Below are 26,633 nucleotides of genomic sequence, written 5' to 3'. Positions count from 1 at the left end.
TCTCAGGCCCATGCTCTTTCTACTAGACCATGCTGCTTCTCTAATGTCAGGTTGCTGCCTCTCTCTATCTAGGGACAGAATCAGGAAAGATAACTTAGTTACTGAAAGGTCTGAGTCTCTATTATACGGCTGGAGGAAGAGAGTCTGCAGGCTGACTGTCCTAGGATCTCTCCAAATTACTTCATTCAGTCCGTCAAAAGGAAGCAGTGTGGTCAATGGAAAGATCATGGGCCTGGGAGTCAGAGGACCTAGGTTCTAACCCTGTCTCTGCCCCTTGCCTGCTGGGTGACACTGGGCAAATCACTTAATGACGGCGATGATGATAATAATAATAATGGTATTTAAGTACTTCTTTAATGGTGTTTGTTAAGGTCCAGAGAAGTAAAGTGACTTGCGCAAGGTCATACAACCGACAAGTGGCAGAGACAGGTTTGGAACCCAAGTCCTTCTGACTCCTAGGCTTGTGCTCTAGACCAATCTGCTTCAAGCACTAGGGTAGATACAAGGTAGTCAGGTCCCACATGGGTTTCACAGTCCAAGAAGGAGAACAGGCTTTTGAATCTCCATTTTGTTGATGAGGGAACTGAGGGACAGAGAAGTGAAGTGATTTGCCTCAGGTCATAAAGCTTGCAAGTGGCAGAATCGGGGTTAGAACCCTGGTCCTCTGACTCCCAAGCTAGTGCTTTTTCCACTAGGGCACTTTACTTAATTTCTCTGTACTGCAGCTACATCTGTTGTATTGTACTCTCCCAAGCTCTTAGTACAGTGCTGTGCACACAGTAAACACTCAAAAAATACCACTGATTGATTACCTCATCTGTAAAATGGGGATTAAATCCTGCTCTATCCCACTTAGACTTTGAAGTCCCATATGGGACAAGGATTATGCCCTTCCCGATTATCTTGTATCTACCCCAGTATTTAGATCAGTGCTTGGCACATAGCAAGCACTTCATAAGTACCACCAAAAAAAAAATCAGTGAATCAACCATTGTATCTATTGAGTGCTTAGTGTGAGCAGAGCACTGTATTAAACACTTACTATACTAAACCTTCTATTTGCATGTTTGGCATCTTTTGTGGGGAGTATCTGGGAAATGCTCTTTGCCTCCAGAGGAGATGGGGAAGAGCACTAAGACTTACTCGACTGGAGGAAAATACACCAGTCCAACTTCACTAAATACAAACAATTTACAGACTCTCAAAGACAATTTACTGACCTATTCTCTCCTTTCATTCATTCAGTTATATTTACTGAGCACTTACTGTGTGCAGGTCACTGTACTAAGCCCTTGGGAGAGTACAATATAACTATAAACAGACACATTCCCTGCCCACAATGAGTTTACAGTTGAGAGGACAGTCTAACGTCTCCTCGATGACTACGCAGGCAGCAAATGGAGTGACAGTCAATATTCTCATCACTTGCTTCTAAACTATTACTCACCAAAGACAAGAGGTCTAGTGACAATTTGCTCAACTCCAGCAACCCAGCTCCAGCCCAGTCCAACCTCTTTCTTATCCCTGTTCACCTTTTAGGTTTATCTGGTTTTGCCTTCAGATAGATTTTATGGTCTCCCCAATCCCCACTGGTGCATCTTCTCTGAAATGTATGGCTGTTCTCCTATTTATTTTTTTGTTTCTAAAATGTAGAGGATTGTACATGGACTTTCCTGCCCCTGCTTAACTGACAGAGTTGCCTGTGACTGAATGCTCCACCCCATAAACCTCACTTACATTAGAATCTCCAAAAGCTCTCTTTGTATTTGAGGGAATTCTCCCTCTTGGCCTGGGAACAATTGGTTTCAATCTGGCCAGAACTGTGATGAGGCTGCCCAGAAGCACTACTAGGTCCTTTGGATGGAATATTTCCTGGTGCCCATGGTTTTCCCCCAGCTTCCATTGGAGAGCACAGTGGAAGGCTTTGCTATAATCCTAGTGGCTTCAGCTGCTCTTCTCACCTCTGCTTTGTTTGCCATGGATAAATCACTGGGCCTCAGCTTCCCTTCCTCTTTTCTCCATCATACTTCCTGTTAGAGAGACTTGGGCTTTTTCTCCCATAATGCTTTGAAACTTTTCTAACATTCACCACTCCTTTTTCTCTTGAAAGTCAGGATAAATCTATTTTAGGTGCTTAATTCATAGTATCCATTTGGATAACCTCCATCACCTTTTCCAATCCTGCTTTTAAAAGCCCTTCCCTTAAGTAAATCCTTAAGTAAATTCAAGACACATTTAAAAATTCTTTCCTTAAGTTTTATGGTTGTAATACAAGATGGTTGTCTGACAACCACACCCTCAGCAGAATAATTATCCAACAGGTAGCCAGCTATGGGCCTGCTCTATTGAGGAAAATTGACAAACTGAAGCATGAATGAATTAGGGAAGAGTTACCAGCCTCCCCCACAGTGAGATTGTTAAACTCTGGGAGAGGTTTCCAAAAGGAGGTAATGGAATTCTTTCTCTGGAGTTCTTCCTTAATAGTATAGATTCTCATCAGTCTGGAGTAGTTGAGGAAGCAGGAGGATGGACTAGATGACCCCACAGATAACCTTTAACCACTAATCGATCATGTAAGCTCATTGGTGCTTTAGAATGCTATTGTATTCTCCCAGGTGCTTAGTACAGGGCTCTGCGCACAGTAAGTGCTCAATAAATACAATCGATAGATTAAATATGATTGATATTCAATGATTGAATAATATCAATCAATCAATGGTAGTTACTGAATGTTTACTGACTGCAGAGCTCTGTACTAAGCACTTAGGAGAATACAGTAGAGTACTAGAGCACCAACTGTGTGCAGAGCACTGGGGAGAATACAATAAAGTTAGTAGACACGATCCCTGTTCTCAAGGAGCTTCTATCCTATGAATTCCAAAATCTTTTGATGACCATATTAGGGAGGAATTCTCATACCCTGAATCACTTCTTCCAAATGAATGATTCTACATCTTGAATCTCTCTAGCTCTGAGTATTTCTATAAGTAGATCTAGCAATCACCTTGTTTCTGTTTCACACAGTGGCACCTAGATTAATTATCCTCTGGAGAAAGAAGGCTTTTACCAGTGTTCAGATTGGGAAAAATCAAAGTCTTGGCAGAAGCCCAGGCTGAAGGACCCTCTTTGGTAGCATCACCGGACCCCACAGCAAAGGCTATTAGGCAGTGGCAGAAAGATCTCAGTCCAGCCTCTCTGGACTCAGCACAATGCCCCTTGGGGGTTCATTGACCCCATCCAACCTGCCCCTTCATGATCACTTACAGAGGAACAGCATCTTAAAGCCAAAACCTCAAAAGCTTTATTAAGCCTCAGAACAGTTGTGGGGAGGAAGATATTATTACATGGATTCTCCAGGCAGGAAACTGAGCCCCCGGGAGCCAAAGTGACTCAACCAAGGTCACAGGGCAAGGCCGCAGCAGAGCTCAGAATAGAACCCATGACTTCAGAGTTCCTGCTCCAACCACGAGACCAAGTCCCTTCTCCAACCAAGCTGACCAAGTTGACCAAATAATCAGATTGCCTCAGCGGCCTGTCAAGTTGTGGATCACTGCATCACAAGTTTTGCAGGAAATGAGCTTTTCAAATGCAGTAGAGCCCAGACAAGTGTGTTTCTGCTGCGGAATGAAAGAATTTGTTTAGCCAAGCCAACTCTCCACTCCTGCATGGAAGTGAGACCTCCGTCTCCCAGAATGAAGTTTGTGTATTTTCTCTGAAATCATGAACATGGAGATGTAATGGTCCTCAAGAAATCAGCCTGGCCTAGCCTCCCTCCACTTTCCCCTTCCCTGCACCCCAGAGAAGAGAAAGACCGAACCCTCACGGCATCAGGTTAAAGATCGCCAGGGTTGGAGCTTCTATAGTTTCCAGTAAAGTCAATCTCCTCCAAGAAGCTTTCCTCAATTAAGCCATTTTTTTCATTAAATCAAAAAAAAAGTGGTGGTATTTAAGGCTTACCATGTGCCAGGCACTGTACTAAGTGCTGGGGTGGATAAAAACAAATTGAGTTGGACCCAGTTCCTGTCCTCACTGTTTTAATCCTCATTTTCCAAATGAGGGAACTGAGGCCCAGAGAGGTAAAGTGACTTGCCCAAAGTCACACAGCAGTCTTGTGGCAGAGCAAGGATTAGAACCCAGATCCTTCTGACTCCTGGGCCTATCATCTATGCACCAGGCCTTGCTGCTTCCAAATGAATAATTCCAAATGAATGATTGATTCCCTCTCCCTTCTGTGTCATCTCTCCACTTGGAATTCACTCCACCCCCAGCCCCACAGCACTTAGGTACATAACCACAACTTATTTATTTATATTAAAGTCTGTTTCCCCCCCTCTAGACTGTAAGTTCATTGTGGGCAGGGAAAGTGTCTAAATACTCTGTTGTGTTGTGCTCTCCCAAGTGCTCAGTACAGTGGTCTGCACACAGGAGCACACAGGAAGTGCTCAGTGAATGCCTTTGATTCATCGATTGATTCCATTTCAGTGTCTCATTGCCCATTCAGAAAAGACGTTTGTCCTCATGTTTAATCAAAATCTGCTGCAATTTACATGTATTTCCTCTGGTTTGGTCATCTTATTGACTTGGAGAATGACTAGTCAGCTTCCTTTTCTAAGGAACTTGCCTTCAAGACCAGAAAGGTTTCTTCAGGGCCCCCCTTAGTTCTGCACTGATGGTATATCCCACTGCCATGGAGCCTGTCACAATCTGCTTTAAATAAACATATGTCCATCTCAGTTCTTTTGGGGGTGAAAAGGAGATGTGTGTTCCCTTTCCTTTCCAGCATTTTCCTTCCAGCATTTCGCAAAATGTGCAGGGGCTCTATTCCTCTGCACTGTAAGCTCTTTGTGGGCAAGGAACGTGTCTACCAACTCTGCTATGTTGTACTCTCCCAAATGTTTAGTATGGTGCTCTGCACACAGTAAGGGTTCAATAAATATGATTGGTTGATTGGTAGCTTTCTTGTTCTCATCTCAGGCTCTGTCCAGGGGTTGGGTAGAGAGCTTGGTTCACTTCAGAGCAAGTTGATTATTCCAGAGAAAGTGGCATTCTTCCCCTGCCGAGAAGCCTCATTCAGAGTAGCAGTAGAATTGTCCTGTCTTGGAGTAACTGTGACCTCTCCTTTCCACATGGGGTCATTATTATGATTATTAGATTTCTAAATGCTTACTATATGCCAAGCACTTTACTAAGCACTGGGATAAATACAAGAAAATCAGGTCCCACATGGGGCTCGCGGTCTAAATAGGTGGGAGAACAGAGATTGAATCCCCGTTTCATAGATGAGGGAACTGAGGCACAGGGAAGTTAAGTGACTTGCTCAAGGTTACAAGTATAAGGATGTCCTGGGTATCTCATAACAGCTTGCTCCTCACACTCTGGAGGTAATGGAACTTTTTTCCTGAGAAAGATCCTGCAAGGAACTCAAACTCAAAGGCGAGTTTTCTGACCTACGCTGTCTCACGGGATCAACATCATCATCTTTGCCACCATTGTCGTCAGCGGCATTTCCTGAGGATCTACTGCAGGCAGGATACCTTAATAGGCACTTGGGAGTATACGGCAGAAGTAGAAGATACAATTCTTGACCTTGAGAATCTCTCAATCTGACACACATTGCTAACTGTAGAGTACTGGTGGTAAAAGTATGAGTGTATTGATGCAAATGATAAAAGCAAAAGTAAGCAATTAAATAAGTAATTGTAATAACAACTGTGGCATTTGGTAAGCCCTTACTATGTGCCAAGCACTGAGGTAAGCGCTGAGGTAGTTACAAGATCATTAAGTTGGACCTATGCCTGTCCCTCACAGGGCTCACAGCCTGTGCGGGAGGGAGAACAGGTATTAGATATCTTTTTTACAGATGGGGAAAGTGAGACACTGAAAAGTTAAGTGACTTGCCCAAGGTCACAGAGCAGGAAGAAGCATGGCTTAGTGGAAAGAGCCTGGGCTTGGGAATCAGAGGTCGTGGGTTCTAATCCCGGCTCTGCCACTTGTCAGCTGTGTGACTTTTGGTAAATCACTAAACTTCTCTTTGCCTCAGTTACCTCAGGAGCTTTAAAATGGGGTTTAAGACTGTGAATCTGATAACCTTGTATCTATTCCAGGGCTTAGAAGAGTGCTTGGCACATAGTAAGCATTTAACAAATACCATCATTATTCTTACTATTATTATTAATGGATCTGCTATTAGAACCCGAGCCCTCTGACCCCAGCACTGTGCTTTTTCCACTAGGCTAATTGTATAAAGAACCAACAAACAGACATGAGTGCTAAGGTGGCTTTTTAGAAGAAAGTGGCTTTTCAATAGGGCTTTGAAGTTGCCTGGTTTGGCAGATTCAAGGTGGGGGAAGTTGATGGATTTGAGGGGGAAGGAAAAGTATAAGCAATGGGTCAGAGACAGGACAAGTCTCTAGAAGGGTTCAGTTAAGAAGGTTGGTCTAGGATGAGTGAAGAAGGCCAGGTGGGGCTCAGCAGGAGAAGATAGTGGCTAGGTAAGAGCAAGACAGCTGGTGAAAGCTTTGAAGCCAATGGTTAGGAGTTTTTGTTTTCTATGCGAGACAGAAATAGAGTTATCAGGCACCTGCCATTTACCGGAACAGATTTTCTTTTCATGCCTTACCTGGAGAGACTGAGGATTTTGTTACGCTTCAGGGATTTTTATTTTTTTTTTTTGCACTTCCAACTACATAGATCAAGAGTGAATTCAGCCTCACCGGACCCCAATTGGATCGACTAGTATCCTGCATTCTCAAGACCCTGGAACCTGAAAGAGATTGAGAGTCAAGAAGTTTGAGGCAGCCTTGAAAATAGCTTCAAAAATTTACCAGCCTGCAAAAAATTTCCCTTGCTCTCCAGGTCTTCCCACATTCACCAATCTCAAGGATGCTGTATCTGATGGCAGTGAGTTTTGGAGGCCTAAAAGAGCATCAAAAAGTTGATCATCTTTGTTACTTGCCTGCTGCCTTATTTCTTTCAGATCCAATATCATTCTTTGAGGCCCTCTACTGACGTTTATTTGCCTGGTCAAGTTAGGAGCTACACTGGGTTTGGTTTTATAGTTGCCAATAGTTCCTAGGCAATAAACACAAATGTGAAGGACAAGTGGAACTCCAAATATAATCTCGAATTACTGTCCACCCCAAATAAATGTGCACAGATGTCAACTACACAAAAGACTCATGTCCATATCTTGGTTTAACATCTAGGAAGAAATTTTCTAAAGTGGTGACCGTTCAGCCCCACCCCTCCTTCCCCCTCCACCCAGTGAGTCACAGATTGCTTCCCTACTTCTAAAGCCCAAACTCCTCTAACACCTACATGCGATTCTGAGGGAGGAGAAATCACCGGACACCAGAGGCGGACAAAAGTGGATTTCATCACGGATGATTTTAACCTTTCTAATAATGGGCCCCTCTAAGAGGAAACAAACCAATTAAAAAAATTAAAAGAAACAAACCCGAGAAGTCACTCCTTAGTGTATGTTTCCTGGGACCAAAGGAACTTCAATCAGTCCCTCAGTCATATTTATTGAGTGCTTACTGTGTGCAGAACACTGTACTAAGTGCTTGGGAGAGTATAATACAACAATAAACAGACACATTCCCTGCCAGATCAACAGTCCAGCAGCCCAGTGACCTTGGTCAGGGCAGGCAGTATCCTTGCCTCTCAGGGGAAGTTTGTTGTATTTTCCTTGGGGTGAGACAACTGATCCTCCCACAGATGGGGAGGACCCCAGAGAAACTCACATCGTTCAGCCTTACTCTACTTGCCTTTAGTTCCTCTAGCTCCAGGTTGACCTGGCCTCCAAGTTGCATCCATTAGGAGAGCAGATTGGAATCCCATTGGCAGGCAGGCAAGTGATCAGCTTTAGCCTGGGAATTAAGTTAAGAGCAAAGGTTTAAAATAAATAAATTCCCAGAGTCATTTCCCCTTTCACAGCCCCACCTGCACACCCTCATTCATTTGGCTGGGAAGCAAAATGATTTTCCTGAGGGGTTAAACTTGGGGCCCAAAGGTCTTGACACTGTCCATTTAAGGCAATCTGCATGTGGCTGTGGATGTATTCTTTAGGAGATGGATGGTAATGGAAAGCTGGGCTGTTATGCAACATAATGCATGTCGGTGATGGTGATCTATCACCATATGTAAATACAATGTTAACATGCCCTTTTTATGGCCCGGCTATAATGAAGGGCAGAGCTGTGGGACTGGGCTTCCAAGGGGGAGGGTCAGGATGACTCCGAAGTATTAATTTGGGCAGGGGGATTGAAGGCTGGGATGTCAGGGAAGCCAGAAGGAGAAAGAACCTTGACCCTGGCAGTGAAAAAAAAAATGTCCCAAAGTAGAAATCGTAATCACAATTCAGTGACAGGAAATCAATGCTCAGCGGAGGGTAGGGCAGCCAGAGCGTAAAGCAGAATGAAACCACTATATTTAATAGCACCGTAGAGTCACCGATGGATGGTATAGGAGGAACGGGGCGGCCAACTGGCAGGTGGGCCTACAAAGACTATCATCACCATCATCGATATTTATCGAGCCCCAACCACGGGTAAATTCCTTGCTGCAGAAGAGAACAAATGAAAGATTTGTAGCTCTGTAGATCTGAGGGTATAGGCACAATCCTGTTCAGTCTTGATTGCTCATGGGCGATGATAAACCTATGGATTTTCCAGACCCCTAATTTCCCCCCACCCCCCGCTCTCTCTACCATTTGGCCATTTCCCTACTTGTTATTACATCCTCTAATGGTTGGACAGGGGAAAGGAAAAGAGGTAGAACATAAAGGAGTTCATTTGCCTCCAGGATTTCTTAGCAGATCTGCTGCAATATTTGGCAGTGGTAATATGGTTAAAATGAGGATTTTGGTTCCTCTCTCCCATTAGCTTGGATAATCCATAGTCGGTTGAAGTCCTGGCTGAATGCAGTGGGTTGGATTAGCTGCCTTTTAAGGATCTTAGTTTCTGCCTGACAAGGCTAGACCATCATATATACCAGCTTTTTATCTCTTGAGAATGTTTTTCAAAAAAGTATGTGTCAAACATACTAATCACCGGACAGTGGAACTTAGAATTGGAGGCGTACACTGTTCAAGCTTGACCTTGACGAAGAGCCGCTTCAATCTTCTCTCATTACAGAAAAGGCGCCAACTATGATGCCAGAAGGCAGAGTCACAGCATTGGTGACTAGGGAAAGAAGTTGTGGAATCTGCCTCCCTGGAGGCGGATTTTTAAAAAGGACAGATTACCCTCTTGCCTTGGGTGGTTTTAGGCACTTCTCTGCCTGCAGGCAGGGGACTGGACCAGATGGCCCCTGAAGGTCCTCTCTTCACTAAGATTCTATGTCCTTAAAGAACCGCAACCTGAAGATTTGACATGTTTTTCTGCGTGTATACTTGCTTACATGCAGCATTCTTGCATCCTCTAGTTAGACTTTGGGTGCAATTCGTTCTCCTGAGCACAGGAGCCTGGAAAACAGATACCCTTCCTCTTCCCTCCCCCACCCACCATGCTGCACTGTACTCTCCCAAGCACTTAACGCAGTGCTCTGCACAGAGTAAGGACTCAGTAAATACAATTGAATGAATGAGTGAACACCCATGCCAACTACCCTGCTCCAGCAGGGCAGAAGGAACGCAGAGTGGCAGCAATAAGCGCTCAATAAATACTATTGAATGAACCTCACGATATTGGAAAGATGGTGACTGTTGGACTCTGGACAAACCTGCCAGACAGGCCAGCTCTGGACAGATGACCCCCATGAGGGAAAAATTTGCCCCGTCCTCTTGCCCCATACGAGGTCATCAGCTTATGCTGCGTACCCATGCAGCATTCAGTGTGACTTCATCGTGTCAGGCAGTGTTCTGTGTGATGTCACTATGTTACACTGTGTGGGGGCATAGTGAAATGTGATGACATCATAAGGAAGCCCAGTAAAACTTCCAGACCATTAGTGTTTCCCTGTGGGACACTGCTTGATCCCACTGCTCCTGAGCTATTGCAGTCTTCTTTCAGTTCTCTGCTTACACAGGCACCATTTCCTTTCAACCCGGGCTAGTTACATTTAAACTGTCACCATCTTTAGGCTATCCTATGTTCCATCCCCCAACCCCATCCCCGAGAACCCCATCCCCAAGAGTGTGCCCTGAGGCAGCTGCTTACCTTAGCTACTGTCTCAAGCTGTTTATTACTATCATTATTACTACTGCTATTATTAATAATAATAATAACATTTGGTAAGGGCTTACTGTGTGTCAAGCACTGTTCTCTAAGTGCTGTGGTAGAGACGACTTCGTTTAGACGCAGTCCCTGTTCACAGTCTGAGTAGGAGGATGAACAGGTATTTAAGCTCCATTTTACAGATGAGGAAACTGAGACACTGAGAAGTTGCCACCCGACCAAGATTACACAGCAGACAAGTGGAAGAGATGGGATTAGAACCCAGGGACTCTGACTTTCAAGTCGATTCTCTTTCCACTTCTCCTCCTCCTCCTGATCGCAACCTCTATTTTGGCCATTCCATCTATCATTCACAGCTTCAGCAAAAGGATGGAGGGATAACAAGAGGAGATCAGCTCATCTGGTTCTCTCTCGTCAATTCTGGTGACAGGCTTGGTGAGGGCAAGGGATGAAGCCATTGTTTAAATGGAGCTGGGTAATTATCTGGAGATTTGCTTTATCAAGACCATCCCTCCCCTCCTAGCAGAGATAACTCAGAGCTTACTGTAGGAGAGAAGACCCGAGGGAACTGCCTGGATTTCACCAAGTTCTGAGAGCTTGGGCCTGAGTTTTTTGAGGTGACAGAGAGTGACCCAGATGTTTCATATCACATTTTGCAGGAATTCTGCCCCCCAACCTGGCATTGTCAGCCTCACTAGTGGCTAGTGTGATAATGCCCTAAAGGGTTATGAGTGATCAGGGAAAAAGACCAGCAGCCCTGAATGACTCACAGTTTTGTGTATTACCCAGTGTTTATTCATTCATTCATTCACTCACTCATTCAATCGTATTTATTGAGTGCTTACTGTGTGCAAAGTAGTGTACTCAGTGCTTGGGAGAGTACAATGTATAATGAACAGATACATTCCCTGCCTACAAGGAGCTTACAGTCTAGAGGGGGAGGCAGACATTAATATAAATAAATAAATTGCAGATATGTATATAAGTGCAATGGGGTTGGGACGTGGGGGATGAAAACAGTAGAAAACATCACCTCCTTCTAAACAGTTTATTTAATGCTGAGCTTTGTATCCAGGGTGATAGTGACAGACTATCAGTTGGATATGTACAAAAATAACTTCCTTATGGATGCTATTTCTCTTTTCTGAATAGACACTTGGACTTGCTTGTGTCCCTTCTTTAGCAGAAATTCATTGTTCTGCACCTTGTTCACTCTGGGGAGAGGCACAACCCAACAGTAATTTCTTCCCAGGGCAAGTGGAAGAGCAAGAAAACAGCTCTCTCCACCACACACTCACACATCCCATTTCATTACATTCATCTCATTCTTTATGAGCAAGGCAGGCTAAGATGGTTGGGATGCCAACCCGCCTCTCCAAAAGCAGGGACTAGGCCAGAAGACTTCTGATTGAGAAACAGCATAGCCTAGAGGAAAGAGCACGGGACTGGGACTCAGAGGACCTGAATTCCAATGCCAGCTCTGCCACTTGTCTGTTGTGTGACCTTGGACAAGTCACTTAACTTCTCTGCACCTCAGTTGCCTCATCTGTAAAATGGAGATAAAGACTGTGAGTCCCATGTGGGACAGGGACTGGGTTTAATCTGATTAAATTGCATCTAACCCAGTGCTTAGAACAGTGCTTAGCACATAAAAAGCACTTAACCAGTATAATAATTATTATTATTAGTGGAAAGAGCACAGTCCTGGGTGTCAGAGGACCTGGATTCTGATCCCGGCTCCACCACTTGTCTGCAGTGTGACCCTGAGCAAGTCACCTAACTTCTCCAGGCCTCAGTTACCTCCTCTGTAAAATGGGGATGAAGACTGTGAGAACTACGTGGGACAGGGACTCTGTCCCACCCGATTATCTTGTATCTACCTCAGCGTTTAGTAGAGGGCCTGGCACATAGCAAGCATTTAACAAATACCACCATTAGTATTAGTATTAGTAATTGCCTCTCCAGTCAGGGGGACCCAGGACATCATGGTGCTTGAGACCAAAGGAAGGGATGCAGAAGGCTGCTGAACTGGAAGGTGAGAAGCAGAACTTGGTAAAAGAAAACAGGTCTCTCCCATTCCAGCTGCAGGCAAGTGCCTTGTCCACCTTTGGAGAAGAACCAGCTTGAGTTTTTTCCAAGGCTGGAAGCCCAGGACTGTTCCTACTTTGATTAGTCTGGGAGCCTTCCCACTAGGGCTACGAGCTTCAGGAGCCGAGTCAGACACTCCTGCCTGACAAACTGGACAAGTACAGTTTACTGTGCACAATTACCAAAGATGAGTGCTATCTATGTGAGATGGAGAGCAGACAGAGCTAGGGGCAGAGTGAAAGTGGGGCTTGGCAAGCTGCCCAGTGCCACTGTCCCTCTCTTTCCAGCTTCTTGGGCAAGTTCAGGGGCAGGCAGAGCAGAAAGGAGAGCCCTCAGTATGGCAAGGTATGGCCATTACCCCATGTCCTTGGCTGAAAGACATTCCCCAACAGATTTCCTTCCAAGGAGGAAGTCCAAGACTCCTTTGGGAAAAAAAGGTCTTGTTACAGTGGCTAAACGGGGCAAAAATCATGAGGCTGCCAGGGGCTGTGGATCACCGGAGTTTCCACCTCGAATGCGCTCTAGGACCAAGCTGGGCTAGGAGTTATGCCACACTTCCAAGATTGCTGCCTGCCCAGCCCAGCCTACCAGAAAAGCCAAGGACTCTACAGTTCAAGTGTAACAAACAGGAGGCAATTAGTATCAGTGATAAGCAAAGTTTAATGACTATATCTTGAGTGGAAATGCAAGTGGAGAGCCACGAGTCAGATGGAAATGAAGACACCCTAGAGCCAAAGTCTTTCTTTCCATGGCCCTCACCACCCCATCCCCAGTGGCAGAGTGGAATCGCCCTGATGGGGCTCTCTCGCTCCTGCAGTGCTTTTCTCCTTTTTCAGTTTGCTTCATTTATCATTTTTCTGGAGGGAGACCAAGATAGTGAGCAGCGGCAACCTGGGACCTGATTGGCGATTTCTCTGAGAGTGTTCCATCCCATCGATCAGCACCAGGGGAGGCCAGGAGGGATAGCTGCAAGCTCCACTCTGTCGGCCTCCAGCCAGAAGGAGGGAGAGGCAGTTGGGGTGGGATTCAGGCCAGCCTTTTCCTGGCACCGAGCAAACATTTTTGTTTGGTGATGTGAAATATTTCAAAATCCGATGCAACTCTCACTTTGCAATGTGCCAATGTGTAGGTCATTCTCCTGAACCTCTCTTCTTCCTCAGATTGGCAGGATTGGCCACTTGCCCAAGTCACATCTGCCAGGCTCCAGTAGCATGGGCTGGAATCATGGGCCCTTCTCCCCTTTGAATTGTTGCCTCTCTGATGGCTCCCAGAACAGTCTCCTTCCAAATCATATCAGGAGGTGCACTTACTGAGTGTGTGTCCTTGTATGCGTGTGTGTGTGTGTGTGTGTGTGTGTGTGTGTGTGTGAGAGAGAGAGAGAGAGAGAGAGATTCAACCACCTCTTGGTACAAAGGGATTTTTCATGTTCATCAAAATTTCCAGCCATTGGGGGTCGGGGAGCGGGGAATATTGGACAGAGGGGACAGGAGAGTCTCACAGACTTAGTCATGGGCTGAGTCATTCTGAGAGTTCATCGGTATTCATCATCATCCTGCACTAACACATCACTCCTCCAGCCCCCCAAGATCCCTCCCCAGATATGCTAATGCACTTCCAGCTTGCACAGGGGTTATCTGGCATAGAGTTGTGGTCCTCTCCCTCCCTCCCAGGTGACTTTAAGTGGGGTTTTCAGTAAGTAACTTTATGGTAAGTTGCCTGGAAAACCCCAGACTCCCAAGGGACCCTGTAACCTCTTGTCTCATCTCATTCTGTCTTCCTTTCTCCACAGCTGCAAGCGTCTGGCAAAGACCACCTAGAGCTGTCGATCGGCTCTCCTACGGAGACTGATTTTGGAACTTCCGTTTTCATCCATGTCGGGCTGCCTTGGAAATCTTTCTTTTAAGGCCCAGACCTAGGCAGGAGAGGAGCCCCCTGAAATGTATCTCATGGTGTCAATCAGGGGTGTTCATTAGAGAGCCCAAGAGCCCTGCCGGAGGAGAGACAGGCACATCCTAAGTTTCACTGCATCGCTCTGCAGATGCACCTCTCACCTTGTTGGCTAACCTCTCCGGTGATTCTAAACCCGGTTTTCTCCCTGGAGGGCTCAGCTATCTTGTCAACTTTATGGCCCTGTATTGCATGTGGATAAATGTCTGTAGGAGAACAGGATGAGACTGAACTCATTTTCATTTGTGCCCCTGAGCCACTCTGCCATCCGGGCCTAGCGTTTCTGCTGTTATTACATTAGTACATCATTGCATGGGGGACTGACTTCTGGCATTAATGGGCAGTCTATAATTTCCTCATACTGGCCAGGAAACTGCCCCTCTGCTCAGGTAAACTTTTAATGTAAAGTACACAGTTTGTTTCCTTGAAATTTCATTTAGTTGCTGGCTACTCTGTTGTTTTATTTTCTTGCATCAGAGCAACTGATAAGAAATGTTTTGATGTAACCAAGATGCCTTCTGCCTTCTCCAAAGTTCTATCCCACTATCTTCTCTTCCCTGGATTGTGTTTTTTCTCTTTCCTTCTCCGTGGCTCCAGTCAATTCCATTTAAAAGAGAATGCCTTGGTTTATAAAATACAGGTTTCCCCACTTGAAAGATGGATAGACATTGATTTTCCTTCTGATCGCCTTATGATCAAGATGCCAGTTGACAGATCTTCATGCCCAGGGATGGAAAAGAATGGCTCATAATTAAGCAGACTGTGAACAAAGGATTCCCTCTTTTGGTCTGACATTGAGGGAGTGAGGCTCCACCCTCCAGCTACAGGGAGAAGGAGAATAAATATTAAATCCCCAATCAATCACCCAATCGATGATATTTACTCAACGCTTACTATGTGCAGAGCACTGTACTGCAGATAAGGAAACTGAGGCACCGAGAAGTTAAGTGACTTGCCCAAGATCATGCTGCCAGCAAGTGACTGAGCCAGGATGGGGAGAGCAGAGACCTCCTTCTACCTTATAGTGTGACCCTACCCCCGTGGGACAAGGACTTACCTGATCTGATTGTAATGTATCTAACCCAGTGTTTAGCAAAGTGTGTAGCAGATAGCAGGCATGTAATAAATATCACAATGATGATGATGATTATCATTATTAATTTACATTCATAACTTACATACTTTACCAGTGATATTTTATTTAAATTGAACCAGCTTGGATTCTATTTTTATTTCCTGGATGTCTGCCCTTCTCATCTTAGATTGTAAGCCCCCTATGAACCAGGGATGGTATCTTAATTGATTTTCTTGTAATTTCCTCAGCAGTTAGAATGCTTATTTGAAAATTTGTAAGTGCTTAATCAATTCTATTACTACTATATTAATAGAAAGGAAAATAAGACCTACCACATTAACACCATGCTTCTTAGGGTACCGATGCTTAGAGATTCCATCTTGATCATAAGGTCAGTAGAGTTGTAGTGAACATTGCAGGCAGGTAGCCATCTTTAATCCGTCTTCAAAGTTGTCTGATTAATGGACCTAAAGAGAATCTGATGCTGTCCCTGGCCTCAGTTTCCTTTGCTCCTTTAATGGAACCATAATATTTCCCACCATATTCCCAGAGACAATGAAGGGATAGTGTTTATCGAGGATTGAAGAAGCCTGGGTGGTGATGAGAATTTTCATTTGGTTTTAATAACGGATGACACTTGGTACACATACCCCGTCTTTCAAACCAAACAGGGACAAACAGGAGAAATATGGAGAGCAAGGCTTAATGAATGTTTCTCAAAGCTAATGCTGCATTGTACTGTCTTATTGATGTAAAATTGAGCTGACATATAATTTGTACCTTATGTTAGGGTAAGAAATTGTTGCAAGAAGAGTTCTGAAATCAACCATGAATAATTCCCATACGTTCAACAAAAACACTAATAAAACAAAAGTTTAAACAAATACTGTTCAAACCCATCAGCCATGAAGGGGAAAATAAATAGTGAAAACTCATATCAGCCTTCATTTTGTCTGGGGGGCTGAGGTGTTGGGTTAAAACTTAGGAATCATGGGATTTCTGCCCATCACTGCCACTCCCTGCTGGGGGATTGGCAAATCATTGTCTTCTGGGTTTCTCTTTCTGAAAATAGGGATAAGGTTGTTTGCTACTGCCAGGAGTTTGAATGGTTCATCATTTTTTTTAAAGGAACAGAACCTTTTTTCTATCTTGCCACTGAGTGAGCCATTTTTCAGGCCCAAGTAAGTATCAGTTCTAAAGGGGAAGGTATTGGAACTTGGTTCATGGGATAGCTTACTCATTTAGCTACTAGTCTTCCATACTGAGAGAGCAATAACACAGATAGGGAAAGTCAAAAGTTAATGCAGAAGTCCTCTATTTTATTACCTGGGTAGGGCAGTAAAACATTTCTGAGGGCTGGTATTCCTTTGGAGTTATTTGTAAGGTTGGTTTAAGCCCTCCTTCATCTTATCTTGCAAGGACTGGTGTAAATTAGAGATTGTAAAGTACTCAGTTCTCCAGCTTGAATATTATCTCTACACTGTTTGGATCGAATGCTATAGGGGAATTAAGGAATGTACACCTGACCAGGCCAGTTTGTCTGGATAGCATGCGATGAGATATCCAAATAAATTCTTGTGAAATGTGTGTGACATCGGTCAAGGCAGAAGAACTATAGCATGAGGTTTGTTAAGAATGAAATACCTGCATTATAGGAGAATTGAATGTAGTTGGAGAATGTCAGGAAAAAGGCTCTGTTTCTATCCAGGATTGCAGGGGTAGTAATGGTATTTTTTAAGCCCTAACTATGTGAAAAGCACTGTACTAAGCACTGGGGCAAATACAAGATTATTAGAACAGATATGGCTCCTGTCCTAAAACGGGGCTCTCGACCTAAGTACTATTTGTCAAAAGGGATCACAGGTGAAAGGGCCGTTGAGAGTCATCTCACCCATTCCTTTGCCAGTCCATGATTCCACACCTAAACCATCCTTGTCCGAGGGGAATCCATCTTTATTTTGAAAAGTCCCTGAAAAAAAAGATATTTCACAGTCTCCTTCACTACTAGAAAATTATTCCTTGGACCTAACCAAGAATCTCAGTTTAAACCCGTTTCCCTTTTTTCGGTTTTCAGTGGAGAACAGCTGACCACCAAGTATTGAAATGCATCTTAGAACTTCTTCATCAGGCCAAAATTAACAAGTGCCCAGAGGATGCAGATGTCGGCATTGTCTAGATGGAGTCTACACAAGAATCCTTTCCTTCTCTCTCGAAGTTTACAATCTACAATTATTAAAGAAGACCACTGACCCCGGACCTCTAAATGCTTTCTCATTGTTCAGGTGGGAAATTTCTACGTTCCAAGTGCTGTACTAAGTGCTGGGGTAAGACTAAGATAATTAGGTCAGATACCGTCACTGTCCCACATGGGGGTCCCCATGCTCTTGCATGCTCTTGCTCTTTATTCTTTTATTCAATTGTATTTATTGAGCTTCTACTGTGTGCAAAGATCTGTACTAAGCACTTGAGAGAGTACAATATAACAATAACGAAACATTCGCTGCCCACAATGAGCTTCAAGTCTAGAGGGGGAGACAGACATTAATATAAATAAACTCTTGCATGAAATACCTGTTCTTCCTCCTAACTGACCAATCAGAGGCATTTGTCAAGGATGAGGATGAGCTTCCAAGAGTTTATTTATTTATTTATATCGATTTCTGTCTCCCCCACTAGACTGTAAGCTCGTTATGGGCAGGGAACTTGTCTGCTAATTCTGTTGTATTGTACTCTCCCAAATGCTTAGTATGTGCTCAGCACACAGTAAGCGCTCAATAAATGCCACTGATTGATTGATTGAGGAGAAAGTACAGGTATTTCATGCATATTTTACAAATGAGGAAACTGAGGCTTGGAGTAGTTAAGGGACTCGTTCAAGGGTACACAGAAGGCAAGTGGCCGGGTTGGGATTGGAACCCAGGTCCTCTGACTCCCAGGCCCATGATCTGTCTACTTGACCACACTGCTTCCTTCTAATGAGGATGTCTTTGAGGCTATTTCATGAATGTCTCTTACCCTGAAGATGCCTAGCAGCGGAGTGGTGAGAGGGTTGGGAACTGCTGGCCTGGAGGGGACTTACTGTCACCTGGTCCAGAGATTACCTCAAACTCAAACGGACCAGGAATTGGGGTGTTCAGGTTTCTGCCAAGGACTTCGGGGCACTAATGTCATCTTGAGCTATCAGTGTTTATTCATCCAATAAAACGGCCCAGACTCACTAAGGGCTGGCTACCTGCAACACAAACTGCAGTAGGTGTCATGGCATGATTAAGGGGTTTGAGGGACCAAAGGGCATTTTGTTTCACTGGCAAGGGGAGAACATGAAATTCAAGGCACATGAAGGACATAGACAAGAGTTAAGATCATCTAACATAATCTCAGATATCTGTTTAACCAGGATCCTTACAGTAAAAATAGAGAAGCTAAAAGGATACAAGCTAAAGGTATTATTGCCTGATGGTTTATTGTCGATTACCTCTTCAAAGAGAATGCAGCATAAAGTGCTCTGGAACTAGTCAGAATCTAGAACCCGGGACAAAGAATAGAGTTGAAAAATTAGGGAATTGGAAAACTGGGAGTCTCTGCCCAAATCTTAACAAGGAGAATCCCAGCTGTTGGGTTACCTGGGAAGACAGAACCAAAAGCAAAAGAGCCAGAGCTGCAAATCTTATGTCCGTGTTCATTATATAGGTCAAACATCTCATTTTGGGTGGGGAGGGGGGCAAAAGACGTAGAAGCAGCCCCAGTTTTTTTCTTAATGGTATTTAAGTGCTTACCATGTGCTAGGCACTGTACTAAGCATTGAGATAGATAGAAGTTAATTAGATTGGGCACAATCCCTGTCCCACTTAGAGCTCACAGTCTCAATCCCCATTTTTACAGAAAAGTGAGGCACAGAGAAGTTTAGTGACTTGATCAAGGTCACACATCAGACAAGTGGCAGAGCCGGGACTAGAACCCAGCTGATCCTTTTGACTACTAGGCCCGTACTTTATCCACTGGGCCATGCTGTTTCTCAAGCCACTTCCTCTGGCTTCCCCATTTTTTATCATATTACCCATCCTCTTACTCCTGTAGATTCAGCAATTTGTGTCTGTTTCTCTCCCCCATTAGATTGTAAGCTTCTTGAGGGCAGGGACTGTGTCTTTCACGTCTACCATATGTTTACAAGCAACCAGTACAGTGCCCTGCACCCAGTAGCTGTTCCATATGCCATTGATTATGATGGCGTAGTGGATAGAGCATGGGCCGGGGAATCAGAGGTCATGGGTTCTAATCCCAGCTCTGCCACTTGTTTGCCGTGTGACCTTTGGCAAGTCATTTCATTTCTCAGTGCCTCAATTACCTTATCTGTTAAATGGGGATTGAAACTGTGAGTCCTTTGTGGGACAGGGACTGGGTCTAACTTGATTTGCTTGTATTCACCCCAGTGCTTAGTACAGTGCCTGGCACGCAGTAAGCATTTAACAAATACAACACATTATGATGACGATGAAGATGATGAGGATGATGACGACAATGACAAGGAAGACTTTTTTGGGAATTTACTGACCTCAGCAGGGAAACTTTGTGGGCTCATCAGGACAGGTTCAGAATAGAGTCAGATAATGGCACCTGAGACTTCCCCCATGGGCATTGTGGAACAGGCTGTAGGATACACACACATGTAAGCAGCGGGAAGTAGCATGGCCTAGAGGAAAGAGCATCTGCCTGGTAGTCAGAGGACCTGGGTTCTAATTCCGGCTCTTCTGCTTGTCTGCTGGGTAAACTTGGGCAAGTCACTTCTCTGTGCCTTAATGAAGATTAGGTCCTACTCCCTCCTGCTTAGACTGTGAGCTCCATGTGGTACAGGGACTGTGTCTGACCTGATTAATTTGTATGTACCCCAGCACATAGCACAGTGCTTGGGACATAATAAGTCCTTAGAAGTACTATTAAAAAAAAAGCAATGGAGCCCATTAAGACTGACCCAGACAGCAAGACCATTTGCTGCTGCTTTTTATTGTCTTTCTATACCATGTTTTCTATAAAAAGCTCAAATATGCCAGAGGCCAAGTCTCCTCAATTTCTGATGGAAAAGTTTTCAATTCTGCACCAGAAGGCAGGTGAAACTTCGCTTTCTTTTCTTCTTGAAGATAAAGTTCTTGAGTATAAAATCCCATCCCCTTGTTCCCTCTGCCGACAATCCACACAACCTGCAGTCCCTCTCTCACAACCAGAGATACTCTACAAAGGGCTTCCCAATCTGTAAATCCTCCTTCCAGCCTGCATCATTTGCATTTGCTATGCTCCCACTTCTCTGTCCCCACCTTCTGCTGACGTCTCTTTCTCCTGCTCCTCAACTCACTAGGTTGAAAGAGCACTAGATTGTAAAGCATCTGAAGGGCAGGGATCATGCCTACCAACTCTACTGTGCCCTCCTAAGCACTTAGTACAGTGTTATGCACACAGTAAATACTCAATAAATACCACTGATTGCTTGCTTGATTGAATAAAAACACCATCCCCAGACTCATGATGATCACGTCTCCAGTATCTGTCCAGAAAGTGCAGAATCTTAGATCTCTGTTTGGCCCAAAGAGACTTCAGGGAAATTCAGAATACACTCCCCACCAGTAAGGCCACCTCCAGAGGGGTGAGAGAGGCTGGACAACTCTCTTCGGCTGAGCCATCAGTCCAAGGTTGGAGTATTGGAACAACTTAATAATAATAATAATAATGATAATAATAATGATATTGAAAGTATTTGTTTAGTTTTTACTATGTGGCAAACACTGTTCTAAACACTGAGGTAGAGACATGCTAATCAAGTTGGATATCATCCCTGTCCCAAATGTGGCTCACAGTCTTAGTCCCCATTTTACAGATGAGGTAATTGAGGCACAGAGAAGTTAAGTGACTTGCCCAAGGTCACACAGCTGACAAGTGGCGGAGCCAAGATTAGAACCTTGGTCTAATTTGACTTCCAGGCCCGTGCTCTATCCACTCGGCCATGCTGCTTCTCTTGTCCCTGCTGTATTTCGACCCAATGGCTTCAGGGTTTAATCCTTTCCCAGCCCCCTTCCCCTGTCTAATGAGCTCCTGAAATCACTGATTCCAGGGCTAATTTGATCCTGCCCTCAGTACCAGAATTATTATTATTATTATTATTATTATTATTATGTCTGTTTCTCATCGGAATGGGTGGAGCCCCCTAGGGGCCCCGGGGAATTACTCCAATCCACCTCGAAAAGGGAAGGTGTCACTTCTTCATTCTGTACTTGCCAAGAGCCTAGTGCCTGCGACGAGTGGCTGCTCAATAAATAATTCTACTAACCTGGGCAGCCCTAAACACCAATCACTGATGCCTATCTCCCCCACTCTAGAGGCCTGTGAAAGTCAAATTACAAGGGAACAGAAAGGAGGGTCAGGTCATATGGCATTTCTTTTAAGCTTGCTGGCACTTCAAACTCAACTCTCCCACTTCAGGCTGCTACACCACAATCCTCCCCGCCTCAGAAAACTGCCATCTTGGCGACATCCTCTAGGCAAGTAAACTCATCCTCTAGGCTGTAAACTCGTTATGGGAAGGGAAAGTGCCTGCTAATTCTCTTGTAGCGTAATCTCCCTAGTGCTTAGCACAGTGCTCTGTACATAGTAAGCTCTCAATAAATCCTTTCGATTGATCCTCGATCGTTCGTCATCATTCGACTCCCACGTTTAGGTCACTGCCAAATCCTGATGGTTTTTCCTGCACAAGATTTTCTTGCTCTGTCCCTTCCTCTCCACTCAAACTACTACCACCCTGGAACAAGCTCTGGTCTTCCCATGTTTGGACTATTGCATTACCCCCCTTACGCGCTGCTGCACCGACTCTTCCTGAAATACTGCCGGCCTTCATCTCTCCTTTCTTCAACCTCCCAGTGGCTTCCTGTGTCTCTTTACATCTAATAAAAACCTCTTCACAGCCAGCTTCCAGGCTCTCCACCATCTGACCCCACCAAACCTATCTGCTGTTTTTTCTCACTTTTCCCCCCCCCCCCCCCGCCGCTGTCTTCATTCCTCCCAAGCCAACCTACTAGCCATACAGCACCCTTGACTCTCCCATCTCTGTGCTCTTGCTCACTATTTCCCCAGCCAGAAACTTCCTCCCCACACCAGACAGATCACAGCTCTACCCACATTCAAACGCCTCCTTCTAAATTCCCACCTCCCACAAGCTTTTCCTGGTTAATTTCCCAGCACCCTGAGCTGTATCTTCCATTCAGGCAATTCTAGCATTTCTGAAGTGTTAGCACTCATATATACATATACTATATCTCCTCAATTCATTTATTTTTGACCTCTCTAATTGCCTAATTTTTATATTTGTCACCTCCATTAGAGTGTGCGCTCCCTGTGGGGTTGGGATGTGTCACTTTGTTATTCTGTACTCCCCAAGTGCCTAGTTCAGTATACCGAATAATAATAATAATAATAATAATGTTGGTATTTGTTAAGCACTTACTATGTGCAGAGCACTGTTCTAAGCGCTGGGATAGATACAGGGTAATCAGGTTGTCCCACATGAGGCTCACAGTTAATCCCCATTTTACAGATGAGGTAACTGAGGCACAGAGAAGTTAAGTGACTTGCCCACAGTCACACAGCTGACTGAACCAAGTAGGCACTCAGTAAATACTAATACCATTATTTCCTCTATGTCTGATTTCCATTAGGCACCCCCCTCATTGACCATGTTTATCCCAAGGCCAGGCTAAGTTTATTTCCTTAAGCACATTGCTTGCTGGTGATGAAGAGATTAGAGATGAAATACATCAAGGGACTCCACATCAAGCCCGAGGAGATCAGACCCTATTCCGCTGACCTGCAACCTGGACCCTGCGGTCTCTGAATTCCCTTTGTTCCCTCAGGTTTCCTCCAAAGAGCTTCTACCCCAAATCAAAATGTTCCAAATAACCTCCCAGCTCATTCAGCATTTGAACCCGAAGCTCAGTCCCTCTAAGTCTTTTTTTAATGGTATTTGTTAAGTGCTTACTATGTGCCAGGCACTCTTCTAAGCACTGGGGTAGATACAAGATAATCAGGTTGAACGCATTCTCTGTCACACATGGGACTTACAGTCTTAATAGGAGGGAGTCGGATTTAATCTCCATTTTACAGATGAGGAAACTGAGGCCCAGAGAAGTGCCTGGCTCAAGGTCACACAGCAAAGTGGAGGAGCTGGGATTAGAACCCAGGTCCTCTGACTCCTAGGACTGTGCCCTTCACACTAGGTCACACTGCTTCCTTTCATTTAGGCCAGTGACAGGCAAATGGAAGTTGTTCTGTAGCCAGAGGGGAGCAGTGGGACAGGGGACTCAGAGGGGTCAGTGAGGGGGAGAAGGACAGGGAAGCATTTGCTTGTCTAACAACACTTGAGGCGGACTGCCAGGAATTCACTCTCTAATACAGCTTGACAACTCACTGGATCAAGCAAAGGCAAAACCAGGCAGATAAATGGGAAGAGAAGTGTGAACATATTTAATATTTAAAGCAATTACATTACATACACCCCCTCCCTAGAACTGGTTGTTACTAGTTCTCTCATTAGCTGTCCAGAGGCAGGACCTGGGGCTCGCTGCTGCTACTGCTGCTGTTCTGAGGATATTAGCTATGGGAACAGAGCAGTCAGCTGGACATTAACAAAGCAGGGCAGGGAGGAAGAGGGGAAAGGGCAGTAGGGAGGCAGGGAGAGGGAGAAAAGGAAGTGGGGGTGGAAGAACATTTACCAATTGGAGACATAAGTGTCAGTCTCTCAAACCTTTCAAGTTTGTTCTCAGTGAATGTCCCTAGAGGCCCAGGGGCTGCAAGAAAACCTGCTGGGGGAAAGAAGACAGGAGGAGCCAGGAGGAGCGAGAGAAACTGAACAGCAACACCCACGTTCTGGGCCTCAAACACCCTCCAGCAGATTTCCAAGCGACAAGGAAATACTGCAGAGCAAGCTGAACTGGACGATTTGATGCAAATTTCCTGAGAGTTTAAAAGAAGACCAGCCGTGGCTGTCTCCAGCCAGGGAAGGAGATGGAGAGGGACTACTAGACTTCAGTTATATGAGGAAAGGTCTTTGAGTTAAGCAAGATGAGGAGTGGTCAAATTGTGCTTCTGAACCAAGGAGAAAGGATGGAGGAGCTGGCTGGATTTGGAGCAGGCAATCAACCAGTCAATAAATCACTGATATTTAGTGAGTGCTTCCTGTGTGCACTGCACTGTACCAAACGTTTGGGAGACTACGACAGGGTTGGTAGATATGTTCCCTGCCCTCAAGGAACTTAGAGTCCAGAGGGGGAAACAGACATTAAATAAGCTGTCCAGGTGTGGGTGTGGGAGATGCAAGGGTCAGGTTTATAGAGCCTAGCAAGCAGGAGGGTAAATGGACCATCAGTGCATTTTTTTTACAGGCCATTAAGAGGTATTAAAAGTTAAACAAGTCAGGCAGGAGAGGAGGCCCTCTCTGCCTGAAGCAGACCTGGTTTAGGGCTATTCATTAACCCCATCCCAACCCCCAATCCCTCTCCACCCCTGGAAGGGGCTAGAGGAGAGAGGAAAGGGGCTTCAAACCCTTCAATTTGGCTGCCTCAGAGCAGCTTAACTGAAAGTCTTGGAAAAGTGGGAGTTGAAACTATTCGCTAAAATGAAATTGGGGAATTACCTAGCATCTTATTCATTCATTTAATTGTATTTATTGAGCGCTTATTGTGTGCAGAGCACTGTATTAAGTACTTGGGAAAGTACAATACAACAATAAACAGTGACATTCCCCGCCCACAAGGAGCTAGAGGTGGGGAATTGTGGTATTCGTTAAGTGTTTACTATATGTCAGGCACTGTACTAAGCACGGGGGTGGATACAAACAAATAAGGTTGGACACAGCCCCTGTCCCAGGTGGGGATCACAGACTCAATCTCCCTTTTACAGATGAGGTAACTGAGGCCCAGACAAGTGAAGTGACTTGCCCAAGATCACACAGCAGACAAATCCCAAACCCATGCTCTATCCAGTGAACCCTGTTTCCCCTCAGCTCCACTAAAATGGGTCATGCAGAGCTGCCTCTATAGCAATAGAAAGGGAGTTCCTACGGTTTAGTCAGATGCCAAACCAGGGCTTAGGCTGGAGAAGGGGAGCTTTGGGTGAGAGCAGGTTTCTCTTTGGGGTTGGTCCATGAGTTGTGGGCAAGGCCACCCCAGGGTTGCAAAAGGTCCCACCAAACTGACATGTACCAGAAAAGGCTGCTGAAGAGGATTATCTGCTTCCCAACCTGCAGAGTCAACAAACCTGAGGAGAAAGAAGAAATTCCCAGGTCTTTAAGGAACCTACAAAAGTGGTCTTTGAGTTTGCATGAAAGAGAAACCATGCCTGGATACAACCCAAGAGACCAATTTTATGGCTAGAATCAATTAATCAATCAATAGTATCTATTGAGGACCTACTCTGTGCAGACCTCTGTTTTGAGCACTGTTTTGAGCACAAAAGAGTTCAATCAACCAGTGGTATTTACTGGGCACTTTCTGTGTGGAGCATTGTACTAAGCACTTGGGAGAATACAATACTGTAAAGTTGGCAAGGACAGTAGAGTTAATAGGCTTGAACCCTGCCCCCAAGGAACTTATACTGGAAGAGACAGACACTAAATAAAATAAACAGCAGATACAGGAACTAATAGAAAATAAAGAGAAGCAACATGGCCTAGTGGAAAGAACACAGGCCTGTGAGTCAGATCTACCAATTGCTTTCTGTCTAACCTTGAGCAAGTCACTTAATTTCTCTGTGCCTCAATTTCCACAGCTGTAAAATGGGAATTAAATACTTCTTTTCCCTCCAACTTAAACTGTAAACTCCATGTGGGACAGGGACTGTATCCAATCTGATTAACGTGTACCTACCCCAGCATTTAGAACAGTGCTTAACACATATAGTAAGCACTTTAATGCCATAAACAAACAAAAAAGAGATATACATAAATACTATGGAAGGGGGTGAGAATCTGGGGGCTAATGTAGAACAGAAGTGGTGAAGTGGCAGTTGAGCAGGATATAATGTGGGGAAATGAGAGATTAGTCAGGGAAGACTTCCTGGAGAAGATATGATTTCAGAAGTACCAGAAGCATATCTACAAGACAACTAACTTGTTCCTGAGACTCCCATAGATCTTCTGAAACGGGATGAAAAATTGTTTTAGCACCAAATTAGCCTGAGAATCACTACAACCTGTGGTATAAAGGAAGAGGGCCCTAAGCTTGTTGTAGGCAGAGATTGTGTCTGTTTATTGTTGTATTGAACTCTTCCAAGTGTTTAGTAAGTGTTCTGTACACAGTAAGCACTCAGTA

General features: G+C 44.7%; 1 long non-coding RNA gene across 5 annotated transcripts in view; it reads right to left on the bottom strand.

Annotated features, from left to right (window-relative positions):
• Positions 1–7,774: 7,774 nt before the first annotated feature.
• LOC103165326 overlaps positions 7,775–26,633 on the bottom strand; it is a 74,481-nt gene continuing 55,622 nt past the window's right edge. For 2 of the 5 annotated variants that reach the window (XR_005659732.1, XR_005659731.1), the window contains exons 2-4: positions 17,180–17,257; positions 15,621–15,755; positions 7,775–7,871 (exon numbers count right to left, since the gene is read on the bottom strand). This is a non-coding gene — a long non-coding RNA (uncharacterized LOC103165326). The other 3 variants (XR_005659730.1, XR_003756930.2, XR_005659733.1) reach the window with 3 other exon arrangements.

This window comes from Ornithorhynchus anatinus, chromosome 2 (assembly GCF_004115215.2).
Source record: "Ornithorhynchus anatinus isolate Pmale09 chromosome 2, mOrnAna1.pri.v4, whole genome shotgun sequence".
Classification (NCBI taxonomy): domain Eukaryota; kingdom Metazoa; phylum Chordata; class Mammalia; order Monotremata; family Ornithorhynchidae; genus Ornithorhynchus; species Ornithorhynchus anatinus.
The sequence above is the reverse complement of the archived record's forward strand: the minus strand, read 5'-3'. Positions and strand labels throughout refer to the sequence as shown.